The sequence below is a fragment of the Coenobita brevimanus genome, chromosome 93 (genome assembly GCF_032717465.1).
Source record: "Coenobita brevimanus isolate Jiangsu-jjx chromosome 93, ASM3271746v2, whole genome shotgun sequence".
In the NCBI taxonomy this organism is placed as follows: domain Eukaryota; kingdom Metazoa; phylum Arthropoda; class Malacostraca; order Decapoda; family Coenobitidae; genus Coenobita; species Coenobita brevimanus.
Window position 1 is genome coordinate 21824029 of NC_137046.1, and position 23741 is coordinate 21847769.

Sequence of the window (23741 nt, forward strand, 5' to 3'; positions counted from 1 at the left end):
AAATTACAGGGATAATTGACAATAACCTGATCACCTGATTAAACCTAGAGCCAAATTAGGCGAAGACCAATGTTGTATGCCCAAAAATGTAAAGAAAAAATCGTTTTTGCACCAGAACTCCTTTCTAATTTGTCATATCGGCATGAAACCAAAACCTAAAGGTGCCTTTTTCAAATCTGCATCTTATAACATGCCTCATTACATCAGGGGGTCACTTCCAAGTTAGCGGTAGGGGGGTTTAATGTCAGGTGGGTCGGACCTAAAATTTTGATTGGACATAAAATAGTTAATTTTCCCCCGATTTACTCCAGATTTGATGTGACATCTTTGACTAGATATCCTGTTGTGTTTGTACGTCGGCATTAAAATGACTACCGGGGACGGGTTTGCTGTGTCTTGGCACCGCTTCTTCTTTTTTAATGAAGTTCTGTGGAAAGTGTCCTTAAGTCACTTATAACTCAGACCTGTCTGTTGGCTATGTTAACAGAGTACAAAGGAGTACAAGAGATTACAAAGGAAAGCAAACAGCAACAGGTCTTGTGGTCCTTTTGAGGCTGCTTGTTACAGAGTAGACTATGACTACGAGATCTAATTCTAGATGCTGAAGGAGAAGGATAGTAAACCAAGAAGGCTCCCCCAGCCTCCAATCCCTCCAGTTAAAACTGGCAGGAAAAAGTGAGAAAAGCCACCATGCAGCATGGAAAAACTGACACAGAAATTTCATAGGAAAGACTGGAAAGGAAAAGTTACATTCTAGAACAATATGTCTATTAGCTACCATTCTGAATAACCTGAAAGAGAAAGTAAAGTAAAATTAATAATCAAATAATAAATAACTAAGGCACGATGTTATGTACGGGGACGTTTAGTTATCGGTGAGTCTGTTGACACACTGTTGGAAATGCACAATGTGGATGTTCAGGGGTGGTGTGGTAGACTTGCCTGGCACTTTTAAGGTAGGCAGGAGTCAATCAGGCCCCAGCTCCGTTCACTTCACTGACACAAGGAACTTTCTCATGCAGAACAAGTACACAAGTTTCATCCTGAAGCAGTGACCCCTGGTTCATAAAAAAAATCTCAATGGTGATCACTTAACTAACAGGGACCCTCAGTAAGCCACAGGTCGAAAGTAAGACTAGTGACCGTTAACTCAGGGCTATTTGTGCGTATCCTAAACTGTGCTTATACTATTTTGCATTTAATAAACTGATCCGGGCTCTGAAAAAAAAAAGGTATATATACACAAGTGTTTTATTCAGGAGTAACCATTTCAAGTTAGGGGTTAGACGACAGACACTTATCCAAGCGACCTTTAAAGGTTAGTATTGTATCACAATTTACTCCATTGGAGGGCAATTTGTTCCATATATTTACAACTCTGTTAAAGAAGAAATGCTTTGCTTCATGCAACAAGAATCTTTTGCAAATTATTTTATGCCCAATGCCACAAGTATAATTCGAGTGATCAACTATGACGTATCAACAGCCATGTTATCGTGTCCTTTGAATATTCTGAATACTTGATTAAATCTCGTAACCTCCATTTTGTTAGGGTAAAGAGATTAAGAGCTTCTAAACGTTCCTCGTGTGGTTTATTCCTCAATCTAGGTATCATCTTTGTCATCCTTCTTTGTACTCTTTGAAGTTTCTCCATGTATAATACGGTGTTCACAATTGAGCGCAATACCCCAAGTGCTGACGTACTAAGGAATTATACAAAGTGAGGATGATATCGTTTTTATATTCAATTGCTCTACCTGTGAATCCAATCCATTTATTTATTTATTTATTTTTTTCACAGCTTATGTACAATTAAAGACAAAAGTCGTGTCGTAAAATTTGGTGAAAATATCTGCTCAAAGGCTATAGTTTTGGAGCGGTCTGCTTTGTGTCGAAAGATCGGTTGGTAGAACTAACTTGAGTTGCCATTTGCTCCAGGTGACCGGCCTGGGGATGCCAGCATATACTTTTTTTTCTTTTTTTGTAACAACGAAACTAGACTACATAATAATTAAATCTTTGACTGCTGTTTTTATTTAGTATTTATGAAGCGTTTCACATTTTTTTTTTTTAATGACCACATTCGCAACGTTACAATTCAGTTAGGTAAATAGGTGTTCGGAAGTCAGTTCTCCATTTTTATTCACTGTAATTTAGCTAATCAAGTTGAAAATTATGACCTGGGACATTATTTACCAGTGTTGTAAAACAAAATCCACTATAGTATTCAACACATGAGAACAGAGTTATTGTATTATGATAATTTGTTTTTTTTTCTTTTATAGTGGCTAGCAAACTGAATCCCAGACGAGTTTGAACACATAAACCAGATGACCGAAGTCTATGCACAACTGTCCGTGTGCTTCATTCTCGGTGCACTTCGTTTCTTAAGGCGTAAGCACTGCTTGCGGGTGCTGCTTCGATCTCTGTGATTATTTCTTGGTCCTATAGCGTTGTGGTAAGCCGAGAACGACCTGAACGATGACGTTTCTCAGTTGTGCCTTCCTCCCGAAATCCTAATCCACCTTTCTATGGTCATTCATTCATTGCCAGACGCCATGTATCCCAGACGGGGTGGCCAAGGGCTTAGAGTTAATTGTTTTACAGGGAGGGGCACTAATCCTCCACCAACCCCACTTGACACGTAGGGATGCCAACAGCATCTGGTGTTCCCAGGCGGTCACCCATCCAAGTACTAACCAGACCCAACGTTGCTTAACTTCGCTGATCGGACGGGAAGCGGTGTACTCAACGTGGTACCAAATGTTTGAGCTTTCTGTTCAGGCTTCGCATCCCGAAAAAAAAAAGATCATGCCACCTCTCATATTCCTATTAGTTGGATGCATGTTGCTTGACTTCTCCATACCATGGTATTGCTTGACGTTTTGTGGTATGATATAAGATGAAATGTCAGGTGATCATCGCCTAACCGTTAGCGTTTCGTCTCTCATACGAACTTCGGGCTCAGCATTTCTTGCGAGTCGATGTTAAGGCTTCGGAATTTCACGAGTTCATTCACACCGTCATCCCGTCAGTAGCAGATATGAAGGTTGAGGATGTCAGGCTAATCAACCACGAACATGTAACTAGGGTAGAGATTTCATAATGTTTCAAGTGTTGCACTTAATCTTCGGACAAAACCACGACACTGCTTTTGTCTTTGATTGTACAGTTGAATTCATTATTCCCTGGACACATCTGGAGGTATCTGGCATCCTCTTACTACACGACGTAGTATTAAACTATGAATTAAGGCAACAATTTGTGTCGTGCCCGCCGATTGGTTACAGAGGCTCAGTTCCATTGGTTACCAGTGTGAGAATAAAAAATTACATCCTGAGTATCTGTAGAATGTATTCCGTGACATTGTCAGTATAATGGTAGTGATATCACATGGTACAGTCATGCTGGGTTGATGTATCAGCATTATTAACATATAGCTACATTTGATTGTGGATTTCATTGTCGATGTTTGGTAGCTGACCAGGTGGATGAGAAATTAAAAAGTGCGATTTTGTGACAAAATTCGTTTCTAAGCTGAATGTAAATAGTGTCAATGTTTTCGATACATGGCTCGATAATTACACCTACATGAAATCCTTATTTAATACATATCAACACACTGCCCCCTGATCTATTCTTCCTTTTACTACTGAAAATGTGATATCCTGGTAAATTAAACCCCAATAGAAAATCTCTTTGCTCAGTATGTAGCCACGATTCTGTTTCACCAATTACATCATAATTTTCAGTAAAGACAAGTGCCTCGAAATCAGAAAATTTATTACGCAGACTAAGTTCATTTACAAGAAGAGCTTTAATGTGTTTTCCTTTCCTATGTGGGGAGCTTCCATTACGTATTGATTTATCGGATATGATATCTACGTTTGCCTCCCGTGATGCTTGTTTTTTCTCCAGAAAATACTAACTTCATCACTAAGCAAACGACCAAGACGAGCAGAACCAATGGGGTTCAAGTGTTGTCCATCATTCGCGAACAGTGTTCACTGCTCGTAAAACTGGTTCCATGTGTCGATGAACTCAACTCCTTCCTGTGAGCAAAGTGGCTTGACATTATTTGTACTAAACGCTTGGGAATATGCCTGAAATTCAAATGTTGTTAGTTTTATCCTTGTAGCTTCGGATTATCTTTCTGTACTTCATCAGTTCCTTTGATCGGGTTAGCATGACATCATTGGTACCTGTATGAACGATAACGAGGCTGTCATTTTCCGCATTCTCAAAAACATTCACAGCCTCAGTTACGTCGTCTACTACTACACCTGGAATACAGAAACTCGTTGAGAGGATGCCCTGCTGCAAATTTCCATCAACTGACCACGGATGATGGAGTTCCCCACAACCCTTGCCTGAAGGGGCTCCTCCTGTACTTTTACGAGAATCTGGATTTTTTTGTATGTGGTTATTGGAATGATGCTCCTTCTTCTTGCAAACCTTGAGCCTTTCTACATTGGTTGGAACTCATTCTGTATGATGGAGGGGGGGAGGGGAGATGTAACTACAGTGGGTGAAGGATGGTCAACCTGAACTGCGGTTGGTAGAGCAGTGGCTCTTTCCTCCACAGTGTGTCCGACGTTACTCGCAATGAACTTCTCCGGCACATCACCATTACGGGTCAGGCTGTTTTTGTTTGTAGTCAAGGTCAGCTTGTCTTTCAGGCTTTGCGTAGTTTGCACATCCTGCAAACAAAGGAGCGGTCCGCATAAAAGGATCCAGTGAAACTACCGGAGTAGGCTATGCACAATGTTCCGCAGCATTCTGAAATTCAAAGTTACTGTGAAGACTTATAAGAGAAAAAGAATCAAATATTACTGATTAGCACCTGGAAGAGATATTGGAATAAGACTGGGTTACTTTTACAAAATCTGCTTGCAAGACAATAACAATTTATGCAACAGTTACAGGTGAGGGTTTTGCTGGTGGGGGTCTTGCTGCTGTTTAAAACTGTACAGGAATGGCTACCTTATTGGACAGTAACGTACCTGCAGAGTATTTATTAGTAATCTATTTTAGAGAATGGAAATACAGCCGTTACCTGAAATGAAGAAAAATTATACTACAACCTGAAGTATAACAACTGTGAAGACTTATAGAAGAAAAATGATCAAATATTACTGATTAGTACCTGGAAGAAATATTGGAACAAGAATTAGTTACTTTTAAAAAATCTGCCAACAGAACAATTTCTGTTTATGTAATAGTTACAGGTGAAGGTTTTACTGGCGAGAGTCCTGTTGCTGTTTAAAACTGTCAGGGAATAGCTACCTTATTTGTCAGTAATGCACCTGCAGAGGATTTATTAGTAATATATATTACATAGTGTGGATAGCTGACTGTTACCAGGAATGAAGAAATATGATTATACTACAACCTGCAATAAAACAACAATGAAGTAACAACAGTCATACAATACACAAAAAAGTTTATCTCCTGAAACGTCATATAAAAGTAAAACTTTATCTTGCCAGTAAAGAAATGGGAGAGATATTTCGCTGTAAAAAATGTAAGTATAAAAAATAACTGTTGGGCAATAACAACGACTTGCCTGGCTTCGAAGATGTAAACAGTGTAAACAGGCGCTGATGTAGTCACCTGTTTCACAATTTTTTCGTTTTACTTTTATAAAGTAATGGATCACCGATATAGCGAAAATCCCTATCTTAATCCATTAATACTAAAACAGTTTTGAGATTGAAAAAATAATACAGAAAGCACAAACTCCTATGGTTTTCTGGCCCTCAGGCCCTTTGGCGGGAGACGGCAGATGTAGCTGCCTATCAATGACAAAGAAATGTAGGTGCCAAGGTAAGAACAAAACTATTTATGTATAATATAAATCGTTTTTTTAAACCTTAATGCTGTGCAGATCGCCGTCTAAACCACTCAACACTCAGTCACAGAGATCACACAGAAATAAACTGAGTCCCTTATTCAATACCGTCTTCGAACAAAGCTAACACTGGAAATCAGACAGACATCTACAAACACTCACAGACATTGAACAAACCGTATATACACTGCACAAACTACATTTAGCCACCAGACAATCAGCCAGATCACTCACCTAGACGCAGAACTATCACAATCTTGTAATCACACACAACACAGTGAAACAAGGCACTTAGCTGTGGGTATTCGCAGAGCGGAGCATGAGTTCTGTCTAGAAAGCCAGTCAGAAGGGAAGTCAGAGTAAGCCAGTCAGGAGGGAAAAGATACTGGTAGATCAAATAAAATATGTTTTAGCCACATCGTCAGACTGTAAATGCAACTATAACTAAACTTCAACAGCCAAGAGTGTTTCTAGGGTGTGGAAACAGGATCCCAACAGGGTATGCACACCGTCGACAACTTTCCCCAAACTCTGTCCCTCTAAATTGGTTGTGTTCACTATGCTAACATTCAACATTTTTTTCTTTTGTCTACCAACAACGTCCCAGAGCTAGGCTAACCAGTCTTGACTTTTAAGGTGAAGGCGATCAGCTGTCCTGCCCGAGTGGCATTATGTGAACATTAAATTCCAACCATCCTTTGGACAGAAACTCTTACATCCCTCATCCCGTTGGAGTGCATTAACCCACAACACCACATGGCGTCATTTGATTATGTTTTCCTTGGTAGCCTTGGCTATCCCATTATTTAATTCAGGGATCCTCAAACTTTTTCCGACTATATACCTTCTGAGTATTCACTTCTTTACCGCATACTCCCTGTACTGAGGCACTGGATGTAGAATGGCACTCCATTAACACTAATCCATTTTAGAATAGCAACACTAACTGTAGTAAAAGTACTTATTTGATCATTACTTTGACACGCAAATAAGCATTAACACAGTTACAAAACTAAATCGTTTTGTTGTTGCTGTTGCAACCCAAGACACATCTCATTGTGAACCCAGTGAACTGCAGGAAATTGGTGACTTCAATTGGTTGCTCTCAGAGGTCCTTTGTTGAAGTCATGTTGAGGGACTGTCAGTGTTGTGATAATGTGGTGCATTTGGTGAATATGTGTGTTGTAGTGTGGAAGTTGCAATGCAGTGTGAGCAAAGTCGATTGCTTATGAACTGTATTTTGTGTCGATGTTACAGCAGGGGAAGGTTGGTGGCCGCATTGCTGTCTTGCAAGGTGTACTCATGTCTCTCTGGGTAGGGTAGTTTCTGAGGTGTCTATATCTGGTGGTAGTTCTTGAAGTATGCTTTTTGGCTGAAGCTTCTGAATGACTATGGTGGCTATGTGTTATTTATGTATTTGGGTTTTGAAGTATTGGGTTGAGAAGGGAAGATGTTGCCGATATAATTCGATGTAGTTTCTTATTCTTTGTGGACGGGGATGATGCAACATGAAGTTGCAAAGATGGGATGGGTCTTGAGCCTAAGCAGTGAGCTGTATGCCTCCCATGGTGATATGATCTTTGGAAGCATATTTGTTTCTTGATGTAAGTATTCTCCGTGATTTTGATGCATCCTGTTATTATTCTGAACACTTTATTTTGTAGATGACAGGTGTGTGCAAGGTATTCACAGAAGAAATCTGTGCAGCATGTGAGGTAGTGTGCGGAGTGAAGGGAAGACGAAAGGGGGTGCAAGGAACAGCATGGTGGGATGAATACGAGAGACAAACTGTGGCACAAAAGAAGAAAGCAAATCGTGAGCGGATGGGAAGCAGAGGATCGAGGAAGTTGAGAGACGGAATAAAGTTCTATGAAGAGAAGAAGAGAGAGGTAAAAAGGCTAGTAAGAAAAAGTAAGAAGAGAATGGATGAGGAGTTTCGAAGGAATTTGAGTGTAAAGTGGAGGGAATGTAAGAAAGTGTTCTGGAATTAGGCAGAGTTAAAGTAATAAAGAAGGTAACAGGGGAGTGAAAGATAAAAATGGCCGATTGCCAGTGGAGAAAAGAGAAAATGTGAGCAGATGGAGAGAACACTTCAAGGAATTATTAAACATATAAAATGAAAGAACGTGAGTATAAGTGGCTGGGGAATGGCCTGGAGAAAGAGAGAGATGAGAAAGGAGAACAAGATCGGTAGGATGGAAGCCGTGGAAGCAATGAAGAAAGTCAAAATAGGGAAAGTTCCAGGAACTGATGGAATGTGTGGTGAAATGCCGAAGCATGGGGGAGAGATAGTAGTAGAATGGATGTGGAAGATGTGCATATTGGCCTGGGAGGAAGGTAGAGTCCGTCCAGGAGGATAGGAATCTTACAATATAATTTGTAAGCTTCTTGTAGTGAAGTTTTGTAGATCAGTTATACATATACTATACTCGTGGACGAGCGGTTGTTATACGTGAGTAGTTTTGTAAGTAGATAATCTTCGTTACCTCTTTGTCATGCAACGACAGGAGAGGTAAAGATTAGTATGGGACTATTTTTATTTGTCTTGGAAATATTAGCAAAGTCTCTCACACACGAGTGAAGTATAGAGTACCCGCGAGCTAACCTCCCTGTCTCGCTCTCTCCCTCTCTCTGTCTTCCACCCTCTCGCCCATGTTGCTAGGCTCCTCCCTACTACCTGTCGGTTCTATGGCCTGTCTCCTGAGCTCTGTTTCCTAAATTCTGGTGTAGCAGGGGTCGTGTCACGTGTGTTACACTGTTGCTGAAATGTTCTAGAAGCCTGTGTGTGAATATGTGTGTATATGTGTGTATGGTCACGAGGCGCTGTCGTGTGCCTATCACGCATTAGAGTGTGTAAGCATGTTTAGCATTGCTCGATTCTCGCAGACACAATACCTATCTTGCTGCTTCTATCTGTCTGTCTATCTATCTATCTATCGATTATGATTTGTAATTATAATATGGAGTCCTGATACTGCTCGGTCACGCGCTGGAGGTCCTCTGACAGTAATCATCATTGACATATGCTAATCTATTAGTACATAATATTGATTATAATATTGTATAGACATAATATTCATGTTAATATTGTACTGATCAAGTAATATTACATTTTAAACAAGTTGTATACATAATTGAACAAATGCAATGGTTGTTGTATGACATTTTGTAAGATGTGTATGTATAACAGACATACGCATATAATTGTGCAATGGTAATACTGCTAGGTTATTACATTGCATATTGAGTTATCCCTTTAGTAATGTCTAATATTTCACCTAACTTGTGTGATGATTCTGGTAATACAGAATTGTGGTAACATTGTATGAATTTACATAATATTGTAGTAATGCATAATTGTGTTGGCCTTATAATTGTAGTTACATTTTGTTAATGCAACTGTTACATGTTTGTGTTGGCCTTATAATTGTAGTTACATTTTGTTAATGCAACTGTTACATAGTTGTGTTGGCCTTATAATTGTAGTTAAAGTTACATGAAAGTTACATCTTGTTAATGCAACTGTTACATAATTGTTACATATTGTTTGTAGTTACATATCGTTTGTAGTTACATAATTGTAATAACTGCAGTCCTGACACTGAATCCGGTCATGCTGCGATCGATGATAGTGATGATGTGCCATGCCACTGGCTCGTGGAGACAACAATTTGCTTTTTGTTTCACTTATAGATGGAGTTTATGTGATGATGTGCCATGCCACTTGCTTGTGGAGAACACTAATTTGCTTTTTTGTTTGTAGTTTATGTGGTATTTTGGCATTTGTAGTAACACTTACACTTATTTTCATTTGTTTGTTATGTGATCTTACTCTATTTCTTTTTCTTTCTTTCTTTCTTTCTTTTTTTTTGTATGTATTGATTTTCTATAGTTTGTTTTTCTTCGTTTGTCTACGCCTTTTTGGTGTTGTCCGAGGTTGCATAATTTCTGGCTAGTTCCCTTGGGACCCTTTTTTAAGGTTTAGTTTATATTGCGCAGATATTACTGAAAATGATATTATATAGCCCCATATTTTGTTATTTTATAAAAATATATATATATATATATATATATATATATATATATATATATATATATATATATATTATATATATACATATATATATATATATATATATATATATATATATATATATATATATATATGTATACTGTATATATATATATATATATATTGTTACATAGCCTATGATTTCATCATCCTTTGTGTAATTTTAACACACAGTTGCTGCATGTTTGATCACGAGCGTGTTCTGCCTCAGTCCCCCCCTTCTACCGTTATAGTAGAGTAAGTCGTCCTTTCTGTTATTCAGTGCGGGATTGTCGATCGTTTGTCCCCATCGCTTCATTTGCGCGTCCTTATTACAAGTTGTATCAAGCTCTGCTGGCCCCTATATAATGAGCTCAGTCTCTGCATCATTGCCACTTAGATCTGCTCCTCATTTTGTTCACATCTCTGTCCTCCCCTGTACAATTATAATTATTGTGAGTGCTCAAGAAATCTCCAAACATCTAGCAGCTGTGTGTAATTTGAGTATAACTGTTGTTGTATTTTTTCTTGTACTGTGTAGCATGAGGTTGATTCTTAGGCCTGGTGAGGTTTTGATTAATGTTGGGTTGTGTCAGTTATTTTTGATAATAGTTTGTATCTGTAATTATTTATCTGGCATTCACTGAGTATTATCTGGTATCTCATTTTATCAGGGCTGACTTAGATAAATTTACTCTTGCTAATTTCGTGTTAATAGAGGCTATTGCAGTTAACCATATATTTAACCTGTTTTTGCCATTACATTATCCTTATGAGTCCTGAATGTTTTGTTGTTAATTTAAGCATTAAACTTTAACTTGTAATTTTACCTAACTCTTTTGTTTTGAACCTGGAACTTTACGGGACAGTAGTGACTCTTCGTATTCTCACTTAAAGTGTACGTTATCTTTCTCTGTTCCGTAACATAAATTTGGCGACCTCATATCAGGATATTCAGGATATTATCATAAGGATATTGTTTGATATTTTGTGACTGTGATATATTCATGATGGCTACTATTTCTACACTTGATGAAGCCAGGGATTTTTTGTCAAATGTGCAAACAGTGTGTGATATAGAAAACAGAACAAAGAATGAACTTAAGATTGTTGCTCAACAATTGGGATTTGTTGTTCGCTCTCATCAGTCTAAAGATCAGATTGTTGCCATGATTAATGAAAGCTTGTTCAATGTATCTCCTCCAAATGAGCAAACGCAGATTGAATTAGCCAAGTTACAGCTAGCCCTGCAGGAGGCTAAGGCTAAGGAGGCTGAATTTCAGGCAAAAGCTAAGGAGGCTGAGGCACAAGTTGAAATTGCTAGAATTCAAGCAGACCATGAGTATCGCATGAAACAAGGTGGAACTGGATCATCTAGCTCTGATGATTTTGATGTGGCTAAAAATGTTAAACTTGTCCTTCCTTTTAATGAATCTGATTTAACAAAGTATTTTCAGTTGTTTGAGAGGGTAGCTACAGGTTTTAATTGGCCTAAGGAGTATTGGCCAGTACTCCTTCAAACTGTTCTCACCGGTAAAGCTCAAGTAACTTATGCATCTTTGCCTCAGAATCAGTCTGATAATTATGATGTAGTTAAGAGCTTGATTCTTAAGGCCTATGAGCTTGTTCCTGAAGCCTATAGAGTAAAATTTAGGACAACTTACAAGCAAGATAAGCAATCCCATGTTGAGTATGCAAAAATCAAAGAAGATCTGTTAGAGCAGTGGTTAAATTCTAAGAATGTGGATTCTGATTTTGGTAAATTTAAGCAGATGATTTTGCTGGAGGATTTCAAAAGGTGTATTTATAAAGATGTAAGCCTATATCTTGATGAGAAAAAGAATAGATAATTTGTCTGATGCTGCAGTTTTAGCTGATGAGTATGTTCTCACTCACAAGAGATATTCTAGAGAAAAAGGGAAAGCTGAGAGTAAGTACGTTGCCTCTACTCAGAGTACAGGTAACAGGAAAGAGAATAAGGATGATGTTTCTCAGGAAGTAAATACCAGCTTCACCTCTAGATTTCAGAAAAGTAAATGTACTTATTGTAGTAAGCTTGGTCATACTACGGAGAGATGTTTCAGGAGACAGCGTGATGTGAACAAAAAGGAGTCTTTAAATATTCAGTCAATTGGTCTAGTGTCCACTCTTGAGAGTTCCCAGAATTCTTTAACTGAGTTAATTGAACCTGCTTTGAGGGGTAACTTAAATTCTCATGATGGAGCTCCTCTTTTGAGCAGTAACGTGGGTGACACTCTCAAGAGTTCATGTGCTAATTTCCTGTCTGATGGTTTTGTCAGTCCTCTGGACAGTAATGACAGGAAATCAGTTCAAATATATCGTGATACAGGTGCTTGCCAATCCCTTATGCTGACCAGTGTTCTAGGCTCTAATGTTAATTCCTCTGATGAAACTGTGATCTTACAAGGTGTAGGGAATAATTACTTCTCTGTCCCTCTGTGCAGAGTGAATTTAGAGTCTGGTTTTGTTAATGGTTCTGTTATGGTTGGGTTGGTTGAGACACTCCCAATGTCAGGTGTAACTTTCTTACTTGGAAATGATATTGGTGGAAGTCAAGTGTGTCCAGCTCCTCAGTTGTCTAGTGAGCCAGTGGCTGCGTCCCAGGATTGTGATGTCCCTGATGTGTTCCCTGCATGTGCTGTCACTAGGGCTAAGTCTAAAGTTACTGGTGATTTAGAGGATAATGATGATGATGATGTTATCCTAGCTGACACTTTTCTTGCTAATTTGGACCACTCACCAGATGAGGCAGTACCCCGTAGTGTTGATAATTTGTCTCGTCAAGAGTTGGTTGAGTTGCAGGTTGCTGACCCTGAGTTGAAAGGTCTAGCTAACTCTGCTTGCAGTGAGGAAGAGTCAGCTGGTGCTTCTACTTGTTATTATGTAAAGTCAGGAGTACTTATGAGGAAGTGGAGACCCCCAACAGCATCAGCCGACTGTGAATGGGAGGTTGTACATCAAGTTGTCATCCCTCGTGTTTGTAGGCAGGATATCATTAGAGTGGCTCATGATTCCAGTTTGGCAGGACACCTTGGAGTGAGGAAGACTGTGGCACGCATTTTGAAACACTTCTACTGGCCAGGTATCTTCAGGGATGTTTCCTGGTATTGTAAGTCTTGTCACACCTGTCAAGTTGAGTGGAAGTGTAATCAGACCGAAAAGTTTGCACCTCTAGTTCCCATTCCTCCTTTTGAGGCGCCTTTCACCCGTGTGTTGGTGGATATTGTGGGCCCTCTTCCTAAGACTTCTTCAGGATTTTCTTATGTGTTGACCATGATTGATATGGCTACTCGTTATCCTGAAGCCATTCCACTTAGAAATATCTCAGCAAAGAACGTGGTTAAGGAAATGCTGGGGTTCTTCACAAAGTTTGGTCTGCCTAAGGAGGTACAGTCAGACCGGGGAAGTAATTTCATGTCAAACGTTTTCAAGCAGTCTCTGAAAGAGTTGGGCATCACCCAGATCACGTCTTCAGCTTACCATCCCCAGACCCAAGGAGCGTTGGAGAGATATCATCAAACACTCAAATCGATGCTCAAGAAATACTGTTTGGAACATCAGAAAGACTGGGATAAAGGTCTTCCATTCGTTGTGTTTGCTGCAAGAGAATCTCCAAATGAATCACTGGGCTTCTCACCTTTTGAACTACTGTTTGGCCATGAAGTAAGAGGATCCCTTAAACTACTCAAGGAATGCTGGCTGTCGGAGGAAGATGACGTCAACCTGCTGGAGTATGTGATGAAGTTCAAAGAACGGCTGTCCGCTGCTTTACAGCTGGCGAGAGAGAATTTAGGAGCTGCTCAGGAGAAGATGAAGACTTGGTATGATAAGAAGTCCAGGTTACGCCACTTTCAGCCAGGAGATCAGGTTTTGATTCTGCTACCAGTTCATGGGCAACCTCTTCAAGCCAAGTTTAGTGGTCCTTATTTCGTGGAGAAGAAACTCAGTGATGTCAACTATGTCATCGCCACACCAGATCGTAGAAAGAACAAGCAACTATGTCACATCAACATGCTAAAGTTATATCACAGGCGGGACGAAAATAATCCAGTCTGCACTGTAGCTGTTCCACCCGAGTCTGCAAGTGAAGCTCTCCCATGCAGTATGAGCCTGAGTGATAGTTTGGGGAAGAATCCTGATATCATGAATGATCTCCAGACTAAGCTTTCTCATCTACCTCCCAAGGAAAGACAGGAGTTTTCGGCATTACTGCAGGAGTACCCGCAAGTGTTCCGTGCTACTCCAGGAAGAACCACTGTGTTGATGCATGATGTCGATGTTGGAGACGCAAAGCCAATTAAACTGCCTCCTTACCGTGTGAACCCAGTGAAAGTTCCTCTCATCCAGAAGGAGCTTGGCTACCTGTTGGACCACAAGATGATTGAGCCCTGTCAGAGCGAGTGGAGTACTCCTGTCACTCTAGTCCCTAAGCCAGGTGGGTCACAGAGGCTTTGCATTGACTACAGACGTGTTAATCAGATAACCAAAACAGACACTTACCCTCTCCCTCGTGTGGAAGATTGCATAGACAAGATCGGAAAGGCTAGGTACATAAGTAAGTTTGATTTGTTAAAGGGATACTGGCAAGTACCTATGACTGAGCGTGCTAGGGAGATCTCATGTTTTGTACTATTAGGAAAGACTTTTGCATGGTCTGTAGTGCCATATACAGATTGTTTTAGAGTAATAAGAAATTTCCTTTGTAAATTTCTTTTTCTTTGTGGGGAGGTGTTACATAGCCTATGATTTCATCATCCTTTGTGTAATTTTAACGCACAGTTGCTGCATGTTTGATCACGAGCGTGTTCTGCCTCAGTCCCCCCCTTCTACCGTTATAGTAGAGTAAGTCGTCCTTTCTGTTATTCAGTGCGGGATTGTCGATCGTTTGTCCCCATCGCTTCATTTGCGCGTCCTTATTACAAGTTGTATCAAGCTCTGCTGGCCCCTATATAATGAGCTCAGTCTCTGCATCATTGCCACTTAGATCTGCTCCTCATTTTGTTCACATCTCTGTCCTCCCCTGTACAATTATTATTATTGTGAGTGCTCAAGAAATCTCCAAACATCTAGCAGCTGTGTGTAATTTGAGTATAACTGTTGTTGTATTTTTTCTTGTACTGTGTAGCATGAGGTTGATTCTTAGGCCTGGTGAGGTTTTGATTAATGTTGGGTTGTGTCAGTTATTTTTGATAATAGTTTGTATCTGTAATTATTTATCTGGCATTCACTGAGTATTATCTGGTATCTCATTTTATCAGGGCTGACTTAGATAAATTTACTCTTGCTAATTTCGTGTTAATAGAGGCTATTGCAGTTAACCATATATTTAACCTGTTTTTGCCATTACATTATCCTTATGAGTCCTGAATGTTTTGTTGTTAATTTAAGCATTAAACTTTAACTTGTAATTTTACCTAACTCTTTTGTTTTGAACCTGGAACTTTACGGGACAGTAGTGACTCTTCGTGTTCTCACTTAAAGTGTACGTTATCTTTCTCTGTTCCGTAACATATCTCTGTTCCGTAACAATATATATATATATATATATATATATATATATATATATATATATATATATATATATATATATATATATATATATACACTATATACAGTATTAACTATATACATTGACTTGTTCACTTGTACCTATCGTGGGCAATATATGTGTGGCACTGTGTGGAAATCTTTGTCTTCAGGATTGTGTTGCTTACGTCATTTGTGTTGGCCATTCTTTTTTTCTGGTTTTCCTTGTAACTTAATTTATCTGTTTCCACTAGGTAGCTTTAATTAATAAATGTTTAATACAGTTCTTTTAATCGCTCACTGAGTAACTATGATAGTATATTTTCTTTATAACTTTGTAGATGTAATAATGTATAGTTGTATGTATGAAACATGTATTTTATGTAGTTATAAATGGTAACACTCGTTGGTAGTATATAAATGCTATAATAAATGAATGAATATATACAGTGTAGAATATTTATTGTTGATGCAAGTATTTAATGATTGAATTATGAAGATAACTGAAGTAGGTATAAGTATTTAAGTTGTAACTATACAGCAGGGTTTATATGTTTGTGCAAAATGTGTTGTCTATCACTGTGTATCGTATAAATGAAGTAACTATGTAACTCACTAATTTTTACCGTGGTGGGAATGGTGTGAGTGGTGTTGCACGTGGTGATAGCGTTGTTCTTCACAGGTTGATTGACGTGTTGTGGGGTGTCAGACACACGTTGATAGGCGTGGCGTCGTCTCAGCAAACACGTACAGTATGGTGACGTCGACTTCCCACACTGATAGCTTGGTGAGTGAATGAGTAGCGATGAGTAACTTGAGTGAAGATGAGTGAGTAAGATGAGCTGTGAATATGGGCTTGGTATTTGCCGTGTCGTCTTGACCTCGCACTCCTGCTTCAGCGGTGGAGGTTGGGTGGAGGTAGCAGAGAGAGGAGGGTGAGGTCTGATGGTTATGAGTTGTGAGTCGTGTCTCACTCTTCGTTTGTTTGTTTTGTTTTGTTTTTCTCGATGTATTCTCGGTCCTTTCCTCTTGTGATTTACTCGTTTTGGGATGAAGACTGTCGTTACTTGTAGGTGCGTGTAGAAGATTATACAGACTACTCGTAGAGTTGTTACTTGTAGTTGATCGTAGATTGTTGTAGTTCGTTGGTTCGTCGTAGAAATTGCAAGATTGTTTGTATCAATATTTTGTTAAACTACTGGCAAGGCGTCCTGTGACCTCTTCACCTCTTAATAAGCGTGATGATCGGGGAGACGGAGGGGGGGTTGGTTGGAGAGAATACTGCCAGGAGCTGGTTGTGAGTTGTTGGTTGTAAGAGTTTTTTTTTTTTTTTAAATCTTGATAATGCAGAATCAACTGTACACTCGTGGGCTCATAGGCTTGTAGACTCATAGGCTTGTAGACTTGTAGGCTTGTAGACTCGTAGGCCTGTAGCTTGTATTTTGTAGGAATTCACCGTAGATTCGTAGACGTGGGTTCGTATCCCACCGCTGCCACCATATCTTACAATATAATTTGTAAGCTTATTGTAGTGAAGTTTTGTAGATCAGTTATACATATACTATACTCGTGGACGAGCGGTTGTTATACGTGAGTAGTTTTGTAAGCAATCTTCGTTACCTTTTTGTCATGCAATGACAGGAGAGGTAAAGATTAGTATGGGACTACTTTTATCTGTCTTGGAAATATTAACAAAGTCTCTCACACACGAGTGAAGTATAGAGTCCCACGAGCTAACCTCCCTGTCTCGCTCTCTCCCTCTCTCTGTCTTCCACCCTCTCGCCCACGTTGCTATGGTGGTACCATTCTTAACTGGCGGTTTGGGTGGGGCACGAACCTCTGTACAGTGGTGCCATGTTTTCCATACCCACGATGTCTCTCTCTCTCTCTCTCTCTCTCTCTCTCTCTCCTGGGGGGAGATGTGCATCACCCTAGGGAATTTTGTTTCTTTTATGTGTCTTATAAACTTGTGCTTTCACTAATTTATTTTGTTTTTTATTATATTATTGTTTTACATATGGCGCCAGATGACCTCGGTGTTGCGGTGCCTTGATTTGTTTTCATTGAATCATTCTCGCCCTCCTTCCTTCCCTCCCTTCATCTTTCCCTCAGCTTGACAATGCACTCAACACTGCCCCTGGCCTGCCTTCTCTCTCTCTCTCTCTCTCTCTCTCTCTCTCTCTCCTGGGGGGAGATGTGCGTCACCCTTGGGAATTTTGTTTCTTTTATGAGTAACATAAACTTGTGCTTGCATTTCTTTATTTTGTTTTTATTATATCTAATTATATTTAAAAATATTATTGTTTTACATATGGCTCCAGATGACCTCACTATTGTGGCGCCATGATTTGTTTTCATTCAATCACTCTCTCCCTCCTTCGTTCCCTCCCTTCCTCCATCTCTCACTCAGCTGCACTCAACACTGCCTCTGGTCTGCCTTCCCCCCCCCTCTCTCTCTCTCTCATCTGTGGTATTTTAGGATACATTTTGGTTATTTTCTTTTACGTTATAATGTACATATTGTAAATTTGACTTTATTTCCACACCATCCGGGAGGTAAAAGTCTTGGCGTGTCTTTTTTTAAGAGGTGTCCCCAAACAGGCCTAGGATAGAGGAAGCTCTGGCCAGGTGGGACTGGGTGTGTGTGAATGTTGCCGCTCACGAGGGTTTAATGTATTATTTTTTTTTTACTAAGAAATTTACATATTTTTATTTATATTCCCGCACATTACCTTATAATCATAATTATGACATTATTACCAACCCCAGAAATACGGTAACCGCCAATAAAAGTGACTATTTTTTTTAAGCAACACTGTAAAATATTTATGCCACGTTTCTGTATTGCCGTATAAATATTTTACGCATAATAAGTTTACTGTTCTTTCATATATTATAATACACACGTTACCATTATATTCTTATGTGTTTATCTTATTGTGATGCCTATTACATATATCAGAGCCGTTCACATAGCGGGTATGGAACACGTGGCAACAATGTACAGAGGTTCGTGCCCCACCTAAACCGCCACTTAAGAATAGTACCACCATAGGCTCCTTCTCCCTACTATCTGTCGGTTCTATGGCCTGTCTTCTTCTGAGCTCTGTTTCCTAAATTCTGGTGTAGCAGGGGTCGTGTCACATGTGTTACACTGTTGTTGAAATGTTCTAGAAGCCTGTGTGTGAATATGTGTGTATGTGTGTGTATGGTCACGAGGCGCTGTTGTGTGCCTATCAAGCATTAGAGTGTGCAAGCTTGTTTAGCATTGCTCGATTCTCACAGACACAATTCCTATCTTGCTGCTTCTATCTGTCTGTCTGTCTATCTATCTATCTATCTATCTATTATGATTTGTAATTATAATATGGAGTCCTGACAGGAAGTCAGTTATATATATATCATCAGCAGCAGCAGTTTGAGTATCCATTGAAGGACCGGCCTATCCTGACCGAAGTCGGGACGATATAGCCACTGTATCTCTACCAAGTGGCTTAGGCTGTCTGGTAGAGATTATATGTAGGGTGAGAAGTGCTTATAACTGTAATTGTAGTGTTGTAGTGGCTTTGGATGTGTGTGTAGTCTGTGAACCAAATGTAATCGGCCCGCACAAGCCGACTGGGTGCAAGATTACTTTATAGTAAGCGACTCTTGTTCAGCCACAGCACCCCTTGTGTCCGCCAATGCAGTATGTGGCCGGGTGAACATTCCCAAAGTTTATTACCCTGGCGGGGAGCGAACCCTGGCTCACCAGTGTACGAAACGCACGCTCTACCACTGTATATATATATATATATATATATATATATATATATATATATATAAAATATGTAAGAATGAAGGAACCAAAGGCCAGGAGCCTGCAAACCGTTTCTTCCAAAAAAAAAAAAAAAATACAAAAGAGACCCAAATTCAAGATCCGTTCATTTCGAGATGCCTGGACACACTGCATTTGAAAGACAGGAGATCATAGGAAGTGGGAAATACGGAGAGAGAGAGACAGTTCCAGAGTTGACCTGTTGCATAAATGAAAGACTGGGGTAACGGTTAACTCTTGCATTAGAGAGTTGGACAGAAAAGGGATGAGAGTTTGTTGCTAGACGGGTGCTACGCGCCCGTCGTAGAGGTGGAGGGATGCAAGCAGACAGTTCAGAGGATCAGTGACCACTGAAGTAGCGACAGAAAAGAGATAAAGATACAACAGTGCGGCGAAGAGACGGATGTTGAAGGCAGCCAGTAAGAGGAGGAGAGATAAGAGACGAAAAGCCTTTGCCTCCACCTAGTTGAGAAGAGCTGTATGTCGGGAGCCTCCCCACGCAAGAGAGTTGTAATCTACACAGGGGCGAATAAAACCTGTATATAAAGTCAACAACAGTGCAGGGGTAAAGAAGGTACCGAGTCGGCTTAGCACACCTAATCTCTTAGATGCAAATTTTACAAGGGAGGTAATACGATCTTTCCAAGATACATCCCGAGAGAATGAAACCACAAGTATGTTTAAGGATGTTGCAGGATTAAGCTGGATAATAGTAGACATTAGTGGGTACTCCTGTAGAAGATTTTGTCCGGTTGATAGGTGTAAGAACTGAGTCACTGATGCATTAAAAACAAGATTATTTTCACCCCATTCAGAGTACGAGCCAAGTAAGACATTAGGTGTCTTTAGCCTCATTCATTGTTTGTTGAAGTAACTGGTGAGATGGACGCTGCAGGAAGAGAACACAAAAGTGAAGGGTGGAATTATCATCGTATGAGTGGATAGGGTTAGATGTACAGCTTAGAAGGTCATTGATAGAACTGATCCCCTGCATAAAGGAAAGGGAAAAAGAAGTGTGTGTTAATCATAAGGGCATTTGTCTTCTTAGTGTAATAGGATACTTACTGACAGAGTTAGGGAAATAACTGAAGAATTAGTTGGCTAGAAACAGGGAGGTTGCAGGAAGGGAAAAAGTTATGTAGATTAAAATTCATCCTAAGGCGCTTAGTTGAAAACTTTCTAGAGAAGGGAAAGAATTTGTATTCGGTCTTTGTGGATTTCTAGAAAGCATTATGACAGAGTGGATACACAGGGATTATGGACAATATTAAGAATATATAGAGTACATGGGATGCTGTTTATGTCTCCATGGATGTTCAGTCTGTATATGGATGGAATTAAAAAGAGATACAAGATAGTGCAGTGGATGTCAGAGCTACACTAATCGGAGAGGGCAGAGTTTGGAAACTTCCTATTCTGTTGTTTGCAGATGACATTGTATTGCTAAATGAAGACGAAAGAGTACTGTTAAGCTTGATAAATGAGTTTGGGAGAATGTGTAAGAAGCAGAATCGAAAGGTGAATGTAGTGAAGTGTAAAGTTGTGGTCTTCCAGAGAAATGAAGTCATTGAATGTACAGTGAGGTTGGATGGTAAGGAAATGGAAAATGTGAGTGCAGTTAAGTACTTGGGATATGTGATGAGTAAGAATGGAGGTTTAGAGGATGAAGTGCCTGAAAGGGTACAACAGGGAGGAAAGGCTGCTGGTTCTTTGAAAGCATGGAAGTAAAAAAGTCGCTGCATGATAGTAAGTGATCCCAACTCTAACGTACTGAAGCAAAGCTTGGACTTTGATGAAAGTACACAAATCAAGAGCGAGAGCAGTGGAAATGAGTTATTTGAGATGAGCATCTGGTGTTACGTGGCGAGACAGACTGACAAATGAGGAAGTAAAGAAGCACTGTGACGTGGACGTGACAGAAAGCGTCAGGAGAAATACATTGAGATGGTTCGGCCATGTGGAGATGGAGAATGAGAGACTAACGAAGAGTGTGTATGTGAGTGAGGTGGAGGGGGGGGAGGGAGGAGGAGACGGAGGATAAGCTGGAGGGATTAAATGGAGAGGTATATGAGAGATGAGGGTGTGAACTGAGGGGTGGGTAGCGTAATGGCAGGGGACAGGGAGACATGGAGGCCACATATTTGTGGCCACCCGTTACGGGATTAAGGCGTCTGGCTATAGAAAGATAAATAGATAGATTTTTAAATCTCATCCAGATTTGTATTGGCTAAGGTTAGGGCTCAGCTTGGGCTAGCATATTTTGTTGTTATTTTAACAAACTGTCTGTAAACAGCTTTCAGGGATTTTTTTTTTTTTTTTTTGTCTGTAGGTAGTGCCCGTGAGTGTCTTGAAAGGCACAGAGTTTAAGAGATACCTGTGAACTGATATTACCTGTGTGCTGGAAAAAAGTAAGTCCTAGAATTTTGGGGTGTCATTCCAGTGGGTGAGTTAAAGAAGGAAATATCCGGGTGAGTTTGAGATTCATGACTGTCGGAAATGAAGAGGGTTGTGGTTGGTTGGGTTGCTGAGGCATTCCGTTTTGTCTTAACCATTTTTTCTAGTGTTTAAGTATATTTGGAGCTGATTAACACAGTATTTAAATTGTGACAATTACTGTTATACTTAAGCGTCATGATGGCAATTACTGTTATACTTAAGCGTCATGATACGCATATGTTTTCCACATCCACAGGGAAGGCCAAATACTCGTATAGTGCTTGTCCCTGACTGTGTCACTTCTTCATTCACTCACTGGGTTATTGTACATTCTGGAAGAATGAGGTCCACGGCGTATTAGAGAAGCATTAGGAAAACGAAAACTTGCTCAGTGGTAGCACTTCCCCTGGACAAAGTTTCGGACAGGGTAGGAGCCGCGACGGCCTCCCCCCATGGGAGCAGTGGCACCCATTTGTTTTACACAAAATCAATAGGCATGGCCAGTTGTATACCTTGGAACACGCATTTTTTAGGAATGGCAGAGCTTCACTCAGGCCAGGTTATAAGCACTCTGGTCTCAACCAGAGTTGTTATGCACCACCGGAGTTTTTAATTAACATCATTACACTTTTATTATTGACAGATCTTTCCGACCACGTTCTGAGAAGGGTTGAACCACCGAGGGTCACCGCTCATGCGCGAGGGGGCGACTCCCGCGGGTTTCGGCAAAGTCACATACATAGGTTTTCACCTAGAAACACGAAATTTTGCATATTGGAAGGCTTTTATCCCTGCCACGGTTAAGGCACAGTGACCGCCCACCACTTTATGGGGCGGCCACCAAGAGGTCAACACCATAGTTTTTTATTTATGAACATGAAATTTTGTGCAATCGTAGAGCTTTTGATGAGGCCATATTTTAAGCAAGGTGAAACCTCCATTGGCCGTCCCCCTGGGTGTGGAGAAGGGTGGTCTAAGGGTGTTCTGGCCAAAGTCTTTATTCACAATCTTGTTTTTTACCTGCAATACAGTATGAACAAGAAATTTTTCACATTGGTTGACGTTCCTCCCTGCCATGTGTTCGGCAGGGTAGAAATCCCAACGACCATCCCCTGGGTGGGGTGGGGAAATGGCGCCAAGGGGGCACAACTCCAGAGTTTTTACGTATGCATACGAAATTTTGCCCGGTAAGTGGACCTTCACTCGGACCACAGTTTATACAGGGAGGGACCCGGGATTCGCCATTCACCTGCCCCATAAATAGTTATTTCTTTCCCCTCACAGTCTTGCAGGGATGGGTGCAACTATCAAATGTTTTCCCTGCTTAGTCTGGAAAATAGTTTTTCAATTCTCAGTATCATCTCATGAATTGTATTAGCAAAACTCGCGTATTCTACACTAATTTTTCATCAATTCTCGAAGTAGCCCCTGGAAGCCCTCTTGCGTACCCCTAGGGGTTCGCGAACTCTAGATTGAGAACCATTGTTTAAGTCATAGACATGCCTCTGCCGCCCCCATCTACCAATTACAATGACACATTTCATTTGCAAAATGCTCGTACTCCTGGAGAATGAAATGATTTCTGCTGTATCTCTCCTGAGGCCCCAAAATTTTCTCATCATGAAAAATAACTTCTTTGCTAAGCCGCTGCTTAATAAGGACACTGATAAGAGGACACCGTAGATAAGCACTTGTGCATTTGCTCAGAACTTAAATTTTTCCTCATTTATCCTATAACAGTAATTGATATAGAAAAAACATTAGTTAACGTATAATTTAGTCGCTGTTTAATGTTGCCGTTAATCACCCTTCACCAACCACCAGAGAGATAACAGTAAGTGGCACTGCATTAATACACCGAAATGCTCACGAAGCAAAAGCATGTACTATGTTTCGATCAGAACGTGGGAGTACGTGTGTGTGCTAAAAATATAACTCAAGCAGTTTTTATCCAATTTTATCCAATCTTGGTGGAAATGTTAAGTCTCAGCCAATGGGTAAACTTTTCTTTAGAACCATAGGTCAAAGACTAACCACGC

At 40.1% G+C, this 23741-nt stretch overlaps 1 protein-coding gene and 1 pseudogene across 1 annotated transcript in view; both read right to left on the reverse strand.

Annotated features, from left to right (window-relative positions):
* Positions 1-23741, reverse strand: part of LOC145412376 (uncharacterized) — a 119663-nt gene that overhangs the window by 90102 nt on the left and 5820 nt on the right. The gene's annotated exons all lie outside the window — the stretch shown is intronic.
* On the reverse strand, positions 2652-2771 carry LOC145412646 (5S ribosomal RNA; annotated as a pseudogene).